This window comes from Neofelis nebulosa, chromosome 10, assembly GCF_028018385.1.
Source record: "Neofelis nebulosa isolate mNeoNeb1 chromosome 10, mNeoNeb1.pri, whole genome shotgun sequence".
In the NCBI taxonomy this organism is placed as follows: Eukaryota; Metazoa; Chordata; class Mammalia; order Carnivora; family Felidae; genus Neofelis; species Neofelis nebulosa.
Genome location: NC_080791.1, coordinates 44,500,913 through 44,515,381, shown reverse-complemented (window position 1 = coordinate 44,515,381; position 14,469 = coordinate 44,500,913). Strand labels below are relative to the sequence as shown.

The window sequence follows — 14,469 nt, the reverse complement described above, 5'->3', positions numbered from 1 at the left end:
TGCCTAATGAAGCAGAAATGAAAGATAAAAGATGAATACTTATTTATTTGCCAACAGTTTTCCCGTTTCTATTTTTTCACCCTTTCTGAGAGCTGGCTATATTCCCTCAGAGAGGAAGAGTAGTCCATGAGACAAAACTTAGCCATAGCAAGGAAATGTTGACTAGTGAATAATAGCACCAACTCTGGATTGGACTATTTGAACTCAAATCTTGTGTCTATCATTTAATAGCTCTATGTGACCTTGGTTAAAACCTCTGGGATCACTTTCCTCATCTGTAAAATGCAGATGACAATAGTACCCACCTCATCAGTGCCAATATGAAGAAAAAATGAGAAAACTATAATGCTTTTAGAGTAATGCGTGGGACTGTAAATGCTCAATAACTATTCGCTGCTACTCTGCTTATAATAAATTCCACTTTGGGACTAAAGCCAGGTCAAAATATTCTTTTTCTGGCTTTTATTTGCTCATTGGTAGGCTGCAAACTTGCAGACATTAGGTAGGTAGGCATCACTCAGCTAATGTGAACTGACATGTTGCAGAAAGGCTACAACTGAGGAATTTGATTTTTTTAAAAATCCCAAATCAATTCACAAAAGAAATCTGCAAAGAGGTAAACATTAGACAGTTTAAACTATGCTATTTTTCACTTAATAAAAGGAGAAGGCCTGTGCATGTGTTATGTTCAGGTTAGATAACAGTTATGTGGAAAGAAACCATAACTCAGACATGTTGAACAAAATAGAGATTTGAGGGGCACCTGGGTGGCTCAGTTGGTTAAGTGCCCAACTCTTGACTTTGGCTCAGGACATAATGTCATGGTTTGTGGGATTGAGCCCCTCCACGGAGCCTGCTTGGGATTCTCTCTGTCCCTCTCTCTTAGTCCCTCTCCAGCTCACACACCCATGTGCTCTATTTCTCTCTTTCTCTCTGTCTCTCAAAATAAATAAACTTAAAATTATTTTCTAAGACAAAAAAATAGAGATTTGAAGTAAAAGCATTAAGTGGGTCATGTGTGAACCATTATCCATGTCCTTTCCAAGAATCTGCGTCTCATTATATTATTTAAGGGAAAGAGGCATTTGGGAAACTGTCCTTGTGTATGTCTTAGGGATAAACCATTTTATCTATCCTTTAATTTTTTAAAGTTTTTTTTAACGTTTATTTATTTTTGAGAGATAGCGAGAAACAGAGCATGAGTAGGGGAGTGGCAGAGAGAGGGAGACACAGAATCTGAAACAGGCTCCAGGCTCTTAGATGTCAGCATAGAGGACGATGCAGGGCTCAAACCCATGAACCATGAGATCATGACCTGAGCTGAAGTTGGAGGCTTAACCAACTGAGCCCCACAGGCACCCCTGTAAGTCACTTCTTTAGAGCTTCCTCATGGTTCTCCTAAACCAGTCATCATAGTAGTTCAATCAAGAAAGAAATATGTATTAAGTATCTATTATATGATAGGCACTAGGTACAAAGGATATAGCTGTGGATAAAATAGATTCTGACTTCATAGCAATTAAAGACAGTAGATTCTTCAAAGCCTAAATTTTCAGATAGTTCCAATCCTGGGAGAAATATTAACTGTAGGAAAGACCCTTATGATTCATAAGGTATGAATTCAGAAATTATCACAAATTCCCCCAAACTAGGAGAACAACAAAACCACAGCGAGGAGGGCTCATTCATTAGTTAAACATTAGAGACCTTCAAGGATATCATGGAATAGCTGAAATCAAGACCATTAAATTTGTGAATGAAAAGTTTCTCTTACACTCACAATGAATTAAGAATTCGTCATCACCTCATTTCTCCATTGTCTGTTTTCTGAGTACCCTATAACCTCATTCAAAGCATGTATTTTTACAGTTGCCATTTGCCTATTAGTTTGTGTAATTATTGGTTAATTTATCTGTATCACTGGACTAGATGACCCCAAGGGTGGCCACCTTCCCATGTTTTCTGTTCACCATTGCATCCTTAGCGCCTAGCACCATACTTCATACACAACATATAATAAACACCATTTGTTGAATGGATAAGTAAATGAATGAATGAGACCCTTCTCCCAGTCATACTAGAACATTCATACTCTAAAGGATTTTACAGTACTTCTAAGTAGTCCACTGGGGAACTTCAAGCTTTTGCTGCCAAACCTATCATTACCAAATCTTTCCTGAAAGTCTAGAGAGCCTGTTGTGCATTTTGTTAAATAAATATTTTCAATGGAAGTAAATATTCATAATTTAAGAGTGGCCTTTATACATAAAAAAGGAGTCAAAGGTCACACTTGGTAAAACATTTGAAAAAACGAAAATACTTGCATGTAAATTTTGTTCTAAATTCTTGGGTAAATAGCCATTGCCAAAATTGTTTTTAGAGCTGTATATTTTATCTCCCCACTATCAGTGTATAAAGATGCTTATTTAATTGCCTTTCTCCTAATATTAAGTGCTATCATTTAAATGTTTGCTAATGTGCTAGAAACAATTATTTATCATTGTGATGTGTAATTCTTTCACTTCTCATAAAAATTCAACATTTTCCTCTTGTCATTTGTATTTGTATTCAATTTTTCTTAATAATAAAATCTATTGATTTTTCCCTTTGCAATCTCCTTTACTTCTATCCTTAGCAAATCTTTTTTAAATTTATTTTCTTTAAAACTTTTTTTCTAATGTTATTATTTTGAGAGAGAGATAGAGTATGAGTGGGCAGGAACAGAGAGAAAGGGAGACACAGAATACAAAGCAGGCTCCAGGCTCTGAGCTGTTAGCACAGAGCCTGATGTGGGGCTTGAATTCACAGAACATGAGATCATGACCTGAGCCAAAGCTGGATGCTTAACTGACTGAGCCACCTAGGCACCCCTGAAAAATTTTTTTTTTAATCCTGAGCTTAAATAATCACTTTTCTTCTTGTTTATTTTTTTAAGACACCACTAATTTTTTAAATACTCAACAGTTTAATTTTACTTAAATACAGAGTGGAGTATGGTGTTTACTAAATTCTCTAATTTTGGTTTTTACATGCTCTATTTTTATGGTGTGTGTGTGTGTGTGTGTGTGTGTGTGTTTCTTCTTTATTTAACCCTTATTTAGTTATTTAATAAAATGTAGAGTTGCTGCTTTAGATAACAAGCCTTTCTCTTTTCTCATCTCTTTCCTCTGGCAGAGAGCTACTTACTTTTATTTTATTTTATCCTATTTTGAATAGGTCTTAAGTTTTCCCCAATATGTGAGTGGCTTTGAAAGGGAAACAAAGGACAAGAACAAGTTTGCCTTGTTTAAATCTCATGTATGATGTTTATCAAAGATGAAGAGATTATTTTCTTCATGACTTTCAGAAAAGATCTTAGTCAACCATTGGCTATAGATTAGCAAGTGTTTCCTGCTAGACTATATGAAAAGGTCTTTGGTTTCAGTTCATAGAGATTAAAAGAAGAGAGCATGTACTTAAATCACCTAGTTTTTAGATAAAAAAAAAAAAACAAAGCATAATGGATAAATGAGATAATACAGTATATGTTGACAATACCTAGCATAATGTATGGCACATAAAAATATCAACAGATATAAGTTTGCCTAGTCTATACCAAATGTAAAAGCAAAATATCTTTTTTTTTATGTCATAAAGCAGAGATTCAAGGACATTGGCCTTAGAATCATATTGCCAGTGAAGAATTTCTGCTCAGTACTTAGCTGTGTCATCTCAGGTAGGTTACTCAATCTCTCTGTACTTGGTTTCCTCAATGTAAAATAAGAATCTAGTTCTGTAGTACTTTGGATTATGTCTAGCAGCATATAGTTATGGTAGTTTGTTTGTTTATTTATTTATTTATTATATACAAGAATCACAGAGGGAGACCATACATGGAATATACAGTGTTTTCTAGTATTCCCAGGAACCCCAAGCCATATCTATTCTGCATCCTTAACAAGTGGCTTGCATCCTTAAAGTCATCCTGAATCCATGATAGTTGCTAGAACTCCAGTCATTTTGTATACATTTAATGCATTGAGAACCTAAAATCAAATTGGGGCTCCCTTTCTGAGGAAAAGGAGAGAATTACTAACATGTAGGAATCTAGTAGTATCTGTCACATAATAAGTCTTTTGCAGGGTAGGTGAGATAATGAAATAGGATGAGGTGTGTAAGATGTCAAGGCCACTGCCTAAGACATAGGAGTAGAGCATTTAAGCAGCATTTACCATTGACCATATTACAAAGCAAATAAGTCACAGAGTCAAGATCTGTATGTATCTAGGTCTCCAGCTCTTCTCTATCTTTCATTTATCATGTATTAGTAATATATTAATGAGTAAAACATAGTGGGATATTTAGAGGTTTCCACTAGCTACTAATGTATAGGTTTTTAATGGGGCGAATTCTGCTTGGTCCTTTCTTCCAAGGCCTACAGGTTTACAGATTCTGAAACTTGATTTTGTCAACCTAATGATAACAGATGTGTCTTAGAGCAGACTTGCAGTAAACAAGCCTACACTGACCAATGTATAGTTATTATGATGTCAACTTATTAATTTACACTGAGACATAGAACTTCCGAAGGAAAGGATACTATAATACTTGGCCTACATATTCATTCCCTGAGGGTGACCTAAACCCTAAACCAAAATTTTATTTGAGAGTTATTAGTGAATATAATGGTAAGACAAAAACAAAACGAGCTTAAATTGGAAAATCACATCCTCTAGCTAGATGCCACCTTCTCTCTGGTGGCATGCTGGGTTCATACTGACCTTTCCACATTTGTTTTTTTTCTTTTTCCCTTTCCCCCATATCATCTATACTTCCCATCTTCTCTTTAAAAAATATTAAAATTAGCCCCTAAGTCAGTTATTGCAAAAATTTGCTAATTATTTGATGCTAAATCTTATACTTAGGTCCTGGCCCAGATCTACTTAACCTGAATTTATGGGGACTTAAAGAGAAGTAGCCCAGGAATCCATGTATTGAAAATTGCCCCCAGATGATTCTGCTGAATGACTCTCCCTAGCCTGCTTCTAGGAATCAGTGGTCTAGTCTACAGCTTTTCTAATACAGTTAATATACTGAAGTGAGAGGCAGAGGAGGGAGCTGGGGAAGTTGAAAGCACAGATCTCTCTGAGAAAACATTTTACACTGCAGGGAAGTGTTATCCTCTCCCATTCCCTTTTAGTTTACTCTGAAATTCTGAAGAACTTTCTTCCTACTTGCCTTGAGAATTATGTTATAGGAGCCACTGTGACTAATTCTATCATCAGGGAAGGGACAATCAATCAGTACTTAGCAGACATATTCACTGGATTAGAATGCAGAAAATGATTCACATGCTAAACTAGAAGGAAAAACTTTGGTGGAGCAGAAGAAGGAACAACCACTCTTGACTGGACAGATTAGGTGAGGGTCTAGGAAGGCAGTGGCATTTAAGTTCAGTTTTTACTACTGGGTGGGATTTTGACAAGTGACAACTGAGAAATATGAGTCTGGGCAAAGGGAGCACTGTGTGCACAGGCATAGAGGTCTGACACTGTAGCATCATCTGTTTGGGCTTACACCAGAGGTCAACTCTGTTCCTTCCCTTGACTTGCCTATAACATGATTCTCCTGAGCTTTGGAAAATTCCATGTGGGTACCTGATGCTGCCCATGTTGAAAGGCAGGTAGAGTTTTGAGAGCCTGATCCAAAGCTGTGTCTTATTAACAAAAAAGGAAATAATAACAGATAGAGAGGATCAAGCCAAGCCCTGTGGGAGGTTAAAATTGGAGGTGAATAAGGTTTCATTGTCTTGTAAGTAGTCTTCTGAGACAAAGAATTGTATTGACACAAATGTTCTGATTCATTAGCAAGATACCTTAAGAAATGAAAAGACCTTGAAGGCTATTGTAAAGATTTGGCTTTTATTCTCAGTAATATGAGAGGGTCTTGGAAGGTTTTAAGCAAAGGACTGTCAGGATCCAACTTTTATTTTAAAGGAATCCCTCTCGCTATTGTGTTGAAATACGTTGGGGTGTGGGGAGGGGATTTAACGTGAAAGCAGAGACCAATTAGAAGACTTTTGCTGAAATCCAGGCAAGTGATAATGGTATCTTGAACCAGGTGCAAGTACATTGCTGTGAAGTGTTCTGATTCTGTATTTTAAATGTACATCAAATGATAGTTATGAAGGTATGAAAGAGGAAAGAAGGAAAGAGAAGAAACAAGCAATTGTTTTGACTGAGCAATGGAGTGGACAACAGATTTGGCAGAAACATTTTAGTATTTTAACGCCTAGTATAACAGTAAACAGCGAATTATTTTACAGTTCTTTATAATTCCAAAGGAATTTATATTATTACATTATTTTATCATTTGGACAACCTTGAGATAGAATTATTGTCATCTCATTTTACAGAAAATAAAGCTATGACTCAGGGAAATAAAATGACTTGGCCTAAGACTGCACAGCCAGTTGGTGATGGGACTCAAATTTTAACTCAGGCCTGACAGATCCATCCAGGTTACACTTTGCCTTTTAATTTACTGTTTATCTAGTATTTATTCAGACTAAGAGTACTTCTGCTTTCACAGTGATTTCTTATACTCCAATCTATGTAACCAAAGCAGCTACAGCTAATGCCATTCTGGGGAGATGCAGACACAAAGGGAAAGGTGAGAAAAATGGTTGAATGTATAACTGTACTTCTCTAGCAAATGGACACACTTAGCCATGCACACTTGTGACCTGAAGTGGCAACTTCTTTTGCAAATTTCTGAGATGTAGAAGAGTTCAATTAAAAGGAGGAGGCAATCAGGTGTCATGAAGATAGCCCTTACATTGGGACTTGAAGTTAGAAGACTTAGTTCAAGTTTTAGCTTTCCAGAATATTAGCTGTCTGATGGTGTTTCTGTCAAAAAGCTAATGCAAATGCTATTTAGGATGAAATATTATTATTAAAGTTAATAATAATAATTAACAACTCATGAATGGCACTGATCACAAACATTATATTTTTTTAGCTACCATTCATCCTGCAAAGGAGGATCTTACTGATGAGAATTCTGACGTCAGTAAGTAGAGCTGGTACTGTTGGTAAACAGAAGTGAAAGACGTTAATTCCATTGCTTTTTTTAAAAAATTTTTTAATGTTTATTTATTTTTGAGAGAGAGAGAGAGAGACAGACAGACAGACAGACAGAGCAAAAGCAGAGAAGGGGCAGAGAGGGAGACACAGAATCTGAAGCACACTCCAGGCTCCAAGCTGTCAGCACAGAGCTGTCAGCACAGATCTCACGAGCTGTGAGATCATGACCTGAGCTGAAGTCACACACTCTACTGACTGAGCCACCCAGGCGCCCAATTCCATTACTCTTCATAGAAAACTTGTCATACTAAGTCCTCTGAAACACCTGGGCTAACCCTCTATTTCTTTCATTTGCCAGGAATTTTGGCTGAATTCAGGAACTCTTGATCTAATAAAAACCCTAAAATACAATGTTAGTGAAAAAATGTCTAAGCGTTCTCCTTAGCTCTTCTTCCTCTCTGCCCATTCTCTGTCCAAACACAACTTGTCACTTCAGTCAATGCCAGATGCATGGCAAGGTGAATTTATATTCAATTGTTTGCCTGATTCAGATTGTGCATGTTTCTTAACTCTTAATGTCTCTCTGGATGCTTTGCATGTGCTTCCTGAGCAGCAGAGGCATGTGTTGATGAAAAGGAATTAACACACAGTAATCAAAATGGTCCCTGCTAGGGCAAGAAAGGGTATAATGGAATAATCTTGAAAGAGGACCATTTTCCATGGGTGTATAGATACTATCACGTGCAGCCTTGCCCATCTGTTGGCAGAATGGATTTTTAGCATATTGTCCACAGATGGATGATGTTAGGAGTGGCTACAATCGCTTGCCCCAGGCTTCTGAGCCAGAAGTGTGTCAGACTCATCTCTGGAGAATACTGCTGCTATATAGCATGTCTCACTCCTTTGCTGCTAGTGTTTTCCAAGTTGGCAACTGCATAAGCATATGATATTCGTTATTTAAAAAAAAAAGCGAGAAGTCATTTGGGATCTTCCTAAATTATTCTCTCTAGGAAAGAAGCTGAGAGAGAGAAAGATTTTCAAATCTGATTCCAATCTCACAAATCATTTGAACCAGAGTGTCTTCCTAACCTTGGCCCGCCAGCTGCTCTGCTCTGCCTCTCCTGAACCCCATCCATTTATGATTTTCGAGCCACCTGTCAGTATGATAAGCAGGAGAGAGGCTACAGCAAGAGGGCAAATTAGATGTGAATGTCTCTGTGAGCCTCTCTGTCAATGGAAGCTAATGCAATTACATGTTGAGCAGGCAGAGGATCCAAACCAGAGAAGCTGCATGCTGTAGCAGAAAGCCACTGGAATGTGAGCTAGGAAATGGGCTCTAGTCTAATTCACAAGGGCTTCTGTATAGATTAAGTGACATTACATATGTTCTACGTCCAGTTACGACACACAGCAGATGCTCCATCTTTCCTTTTCCTGGTCCTGACTCTTTCATGAATTAATTGTGGTACTGAATAAATGAGCCATGCTCTCTACAATCTCATCTCTGGTGGAAGAAGAGCCCAGAATGAAGAGCTCATATTTAGACACTATGTTGCCAAGCACTGTGCTAAGTGTTTAACAAAAATTGTTACATTTGATCCTCATAACCGCCCCTTATGGTGGATATTATGGGCGTGAGTCAAATAAGACATAGAACACTCTTGCCCAAGGTCATGCAAACTTTATTTTTTTAAGTTATTATTTTAATTCCAGTCAGTTAACATGCGTGAGTCAAATAAGACATAGAACACTCTTGCCCAAGGTCATGCAAACTTTATTTTTTTAAGTTATTATTTTAATTCCAGTCAGTTAACATACAGTGTTATATGAGTTTCAGGTGTACAATATAGTGATTCCAAAATTCCATACATCACCCAGAACTCATTACAACAAGTGCACCCCTTAATCCCCATCATCTATTTAACCCATACCCCCATCCCATAACCATCAATTTGTTCTCTACCTTTAAGAGTCTATTTTCTTGAATTGTTGCACTTTTTCTCCCCTTTGCTTATTTGTTTTGTATCTTAAATTCTCACTGGAGTGAAATCGTTTGGTGTTTTGTCTTTCTTGGACTTATTTTGCTTAGCATTATACTCTCTAGCTCCATCCAGGTCATTGCAAATGGAAATTTTTCATTCTTTTTATGGCTGAATAATATTCCTGTGTGTGTGTGTGTGTGTGTGTGTGTGTGTGTGTAACCACCTCTTCTGCTTCCATATTTTTGTAATTGCTATTGTAAATAATGCTAGTATAAATGTAGGGGTGTACGTATCCCTTCGATTTAGTGTTTTTGTATTCTTTGGGTAAATACCCAGTAGTGTGACTGCTGGATTGTGGTTCTATTTTTAACTTTTTAAGGAAACTCCACACTCTCTTCCACAGTAGCTGTACCAGTTTGTATTCCCAACAGTGCATGAATGTTCCTCTATCTCCACATCCTTGCCAACATGTGTTGTTTCTTGTGTTACTGGTTTTAGCCACTCTGACAGGTATAAAGTGATATCTCATTATAGTTCTGATTTGCATTTCCTTGATGGAAAGTTTTACATGTCTATTGGCCATATGTATGTCTTCACTGGAAAAATGTTCACGTCTTCTGCCCATTTTTTTTAAATTGTATTATTTGTGTTTTGGGTGTTGAATTTTATCAATTCTTTATATATTTTGAATACTAACCCCTTATTGGCTATAACATTTGCAAATATATTTTACTATTCAGTAGGTTGCCTTTTAGTTTTATTGATTGTTTCCTACACTTCACAGAACGTTTTAATTCAATATAGTCCCAATAGTTTACTTTCCTTTCCCTTTCCTCAGGGGACCTATCCAGAAAAATGTTACTATGGCTGATGTCACAAAAGTTACTGCCTGTGTTCTCTTCTAGGATTCTTATGGTTTCAGGTCTCACATTTAGGTCTTTAATTCATTTTGAATTTATTTTTGTGTATGATGTAAGAAAGTGGTCCAGTTTTCCCAACACCATTAGTTGAAGAGACTGTCTTTTTCCCATTGGATATTCCTTACTGCTTTGTCGAAGATTAATTGACCATATAGTTGTAGGTTTATTTCTAGGTTTTCTATTCTGTTCCATTGATCTATGTGACTATTTTAGTGCCAGTACCATACTGTTTTGATCACTACAGCTTTGTAATATGTAACTTGAAGTACAAAACTGTGATGCTTCTAGTTTTGCTTTGGTTTTTCAAGATGGCTTTGGCTATTCAGGGATTTCTGTGGTTCCATACAAATTTTAGAATTGCTTGTTCTAGTTCTATGAAAAATGCTGTTGGTACTTTGAGATTGCATTAAATGTGTAGATTGCTTTGGGGAGTATAGACATTTTAACAATATTTGTTCTTCCAACTCATGGACATAGAATATCTGCATTTCTTTGTGGTCCTCAACTTTTTTCCTTTTTTAAAATTAATTTTTAAAAATTTGAGTCCAAGGTAGTTAACATATAGTGTTGTAATAATTTCAGGAATAGAATTCAGTGATTCATCACTTACATATAACACCCAGTGCTCATCCCAACAAGTGTCCTTCTTAATGCCCATCACCCATGTAGCCCATCCACCCCATCCAACACCCCTCCAGCAACCCTCAGTTTATTCTCTGTATTTAAGAGCCTATCATGGTTTGTCTCCCTATCTATTTTAAAATTACTTTTGCTTCCCTTCCCTTATGTTCATCTGTTTTGTATATTAAATTCCACATATGAGTGAAATCATACGATATTTGTCTTTCTCTGACTTATTTCACTTAGCATAATGCACTCTAGTTCCATCCACGTTGTTGTAAATGGAAAGATTTCGTTCATTTTGATTGCTGAGTAAATGTGGTCCTCAATTTCTTTCATCAGTGTTTTATAGTTTTCAGTGTACAGGTCTTTCACCTCTTTGGTTAGGTTTATTACTAGGTATCTTATTATTTTGAGTGCCAGTGTAAATGGGATTGTTTTCTTAATTTCTCTTTGTGCTTCATTAGCGGTGTATAGAAATGCAACAGATTTCTGTACATTGATATTGTATCTTAAGACTTTACTGAATTTGTTTATCAGTTCTAGAAGTCTTTTTTTTTTTTTTTTGGTGGTGTCTGTCAGGTTTTCTATATATAGTATCATGTCATCTGCAAACAGTGAAAGTTTTACTTGTTCCTTACTGATTTGGATGCCTTTTATTTCTTTTTGTTATCTGATTGCTGTGGCTAGGACTTTGAATACGTTGAATAAAAGTGGTGAGAGTGGACATCCTTGTCTTGTTCCTGATCTTAGGGGTAAAACTCTCAGTTTTTCCCCAGAAGGATGATGTCAACTGTGGGTTGTTCATATAAGGGGTATGCAAACTTTAAATGACATTTTGGGTTTGTGGACTCTAATATCAAGGACAATGAGAGAATGGGAAACAATGTTTCTCAAAGTCTTCGTCACAGCAGAGGAATGGGAACACATGAGATTACTTCACATCTTCTGTTTTGTCTTTAAAATTCATATGGGTTTGGGGTGCCTGGGTGGCTCCGTTGGTTAAGCGTCTGACTTCAGCTCAGGTCATGATCTCATGGTTCCTGAGTATGAGCCCCGCATCAGGCTCTATGCTGACAGCTTGGAGCCTGGAGCCTGCTTTGGATTCTGTTTCACCCTCTCTCTCTGCCCCTCCCCAACTCACACTCTGTCTCTGTCTCTCTCAAAAATAAATACAAGTTAAAAAAATTAAAATAAAATAAAATAAATAAAATAAAATTCACATGGGTTTATTTGCATTCTATCCCATAATGCACGTGTGATTGTTTTAATAAAAAATGAATGCCTTATAGCTGTGTTTATTTTCTGACTCTATGTGTTCCCTTCACAGTGTTAGTTCCTAGATACATGCACATCCAGAAATGTGTTAATAATCAACTTTAGTAGGTGATCTTGATGGTCCCTTCTATTTTTAATGATTTACAGGTTTAACTAATTGCTCTGGTTATCAAACAATTAGGATTATATAGGTAAACAGTTGTCAGAGTTACTTAGAAATGTAATGCTGTATATTCCAAAGATAATTGGTTAAAATGCTGTTAATAGAATAGTCTCGCTAGGCTAATGCAAGGGACAAGCTATTAGAGTTGATTGACTACCACCTCTCCTGTGTAAGTATATCTCATACAGTCAACTGCCCATCTGAGACATGTGGGCACCTTTGAAGAAAGGGAATGTGTCATTTCTCAGCTCCCAAACCTATGTTGTTCAAAGGTCAACTGTAATAGGATTTGCTCTTGAATTGTCTTCAGTAATTGATACATGTTTTACAGCTCCAGCCCTGACTTCTTCCCTGAGCTCTAAACCCTAATATCCACATCTTCCCTAAGACACATCTCAACTTCAACATGTCCTGATTCTCCTTCCAAAATCTGTTCCAACTGCAGCCTTTCCCAACTCAGAGGGAGCTCAATCCTGGTCAAAAAACCTTGAAGTCATTCTCAACTCTTCTTTCTTTAGCAGCTCACATCTAGTCCATCAACAAATCTTGAGGCATCCATCCTACACAGACATACAAAGTATCACCCCTTTCTTGTGACTTCCACTGCTACCACCATGGTTTATAATTCACTTTCAGTTTCTTGTCTGTTAATTTCAATTGATTCTTAACAACCTCGCTGCTTACTAATTGCTTTCTAAACATTTATTCCAGGGATTCCAGAATGGTCCTCTTAAAATAAATTATATAAAGTTATTATTTTGCTAAAAGCCCTAAAAGTAGAAGCCAAACTCCTTTTAATGGCGTGGAAGCCGCTATATGAGTGGACTCTGGGCTTACTGGCATCATCAGCTACTGCAGGATCAGTCCCTCAGCCACATTAGACTTGGTGCTGCTACTAACATTTTCAGACTTATTCTTTTCTCTGGGTCTTTGCATTTATCATTTCCTCTGTCTGGCACATTCTTTCCCTAGGTATGCTCATGATTTGCTTCTGTACCTTCTTCAAGTGTTTGCTCAGATATTACCTAGAAGTTAAATCTTTGCTGATGAACTTACTTAAAATTACTCCTCTTTCTTCTTTTTTAATTTTTTTTTCAACGTTTTTTATTTATTTTTGGGACAGAGAGAGACAGAGCATGAACGGGGGAGGGGCAGAGAGAGAGGGAGACACAGAATCGGAAACAGGCTCCAGGCTCCGAGCCATCAGCCCAGAGCCCGACGCGAGGCTCGAACTCACGAACCGTGAGATCGTGACCTGGCTGAAGTCGGACGCTTAACCGACTGCGCCACCCAGGCGCCCCTACTCCTCTTTCTTGAATGTTTCTCCTTTACCCAATTTATTTTTCTCCACATTACTTATTATTTTCTAATATATACTAGACTTTGCTTTAAATTTATTTTTGGTCTCTTCCCCCTGCCCTCCCCCACATACATTCCTATTCATAATAAAAAGGAAGGCCCATGTAAACATAATTTTTGTTTTGTTCATTGCTGGACCTGCCAGAATCTAGAAAAGTGCCCTGGCACATATCATGCACCTATTAAGTATTTGTTATTTGAATGAATTACATATAAAGAGATATTTCAACTCTTTTCCATTGATCAAAAAACTTGTTAAAATTTATATTTTTGGAAGAAAAATCCATATTTGGATGACAAAATAAGACAAGATTATTTGATATTTACTTTATATATTAAATGTAATTTAAACGTAGGTTGAAATGACACTACATATGACAAAGACAACCTGCCTTCATGATTTGTGTAAAGAGTATATTTGGAGTTTAAATAATCAAGTTGCTTATAACTTAAAATGTTCATGATTTGTCTCTAAATTAAACCAGACACGTTCGTGTTTAAACCCAAAGCGACTTGAGGCCTCACAGTGTTTAGGGGAATGAATGAAGGTGTTCCGAACCCATGCATCTCATTCTTACCAGCTGCTCATCCCCTCCTGCTCTCAGTGTCCCTGGCATTTCTGCGACTTCCCAACACTAGGGTCAATTTTTCTGCCAAGATGAGCGAGGCTCTTGGTGCCCTCTAGACGTCCCCACAAAGGCAGAATTGTGAAACTTTCCACCAGCCCGCCTCCCGGGTCCTCCGCAGCCTCTCCCGGTGCCGGTTATTGTGGGTTCGACACCTGAGGCGTCCCCTATACCCTCTGGAGTGCGTCCAGTCCCCTCCCTGGGCCGCCCTCCGGCAGGAACCCGGGCAGGACTGCCGCCCTCTTCTGACCTTCTTCCCCTCCCTCCCGTGCACTGCTTGCCTGCTGTGAAAATGGCTGTGAACAGGTTCCGTTTTGAACTGGCCCTGGGGAAACAGGTCAGGAGCTGTGTGCACAAGGGTGAGGGATCAGAGCCGCCGGGCAACCAGGAATGAATTCTTTTAAACATTTATATGTGAAACAAATGCGGTGGAAACAAGTTTCCCGAAGAACAGAC

At 37.6% G+C, this 14,469-nt stretch overlaps 1 pseudogene; it reads right to left on the bottom strand.

Annotated features, from left to right (window-relative positions):
* Positions 1 to 14,004, bottom strand: part of LOC131486554 (transmembrane protein 223-like) — a 47,352-nt pseudogene extending 33,348 nt beyond the window's left edge.
* Positions 14,005 to 14,469: the final 465 nt, after the last annotated feature.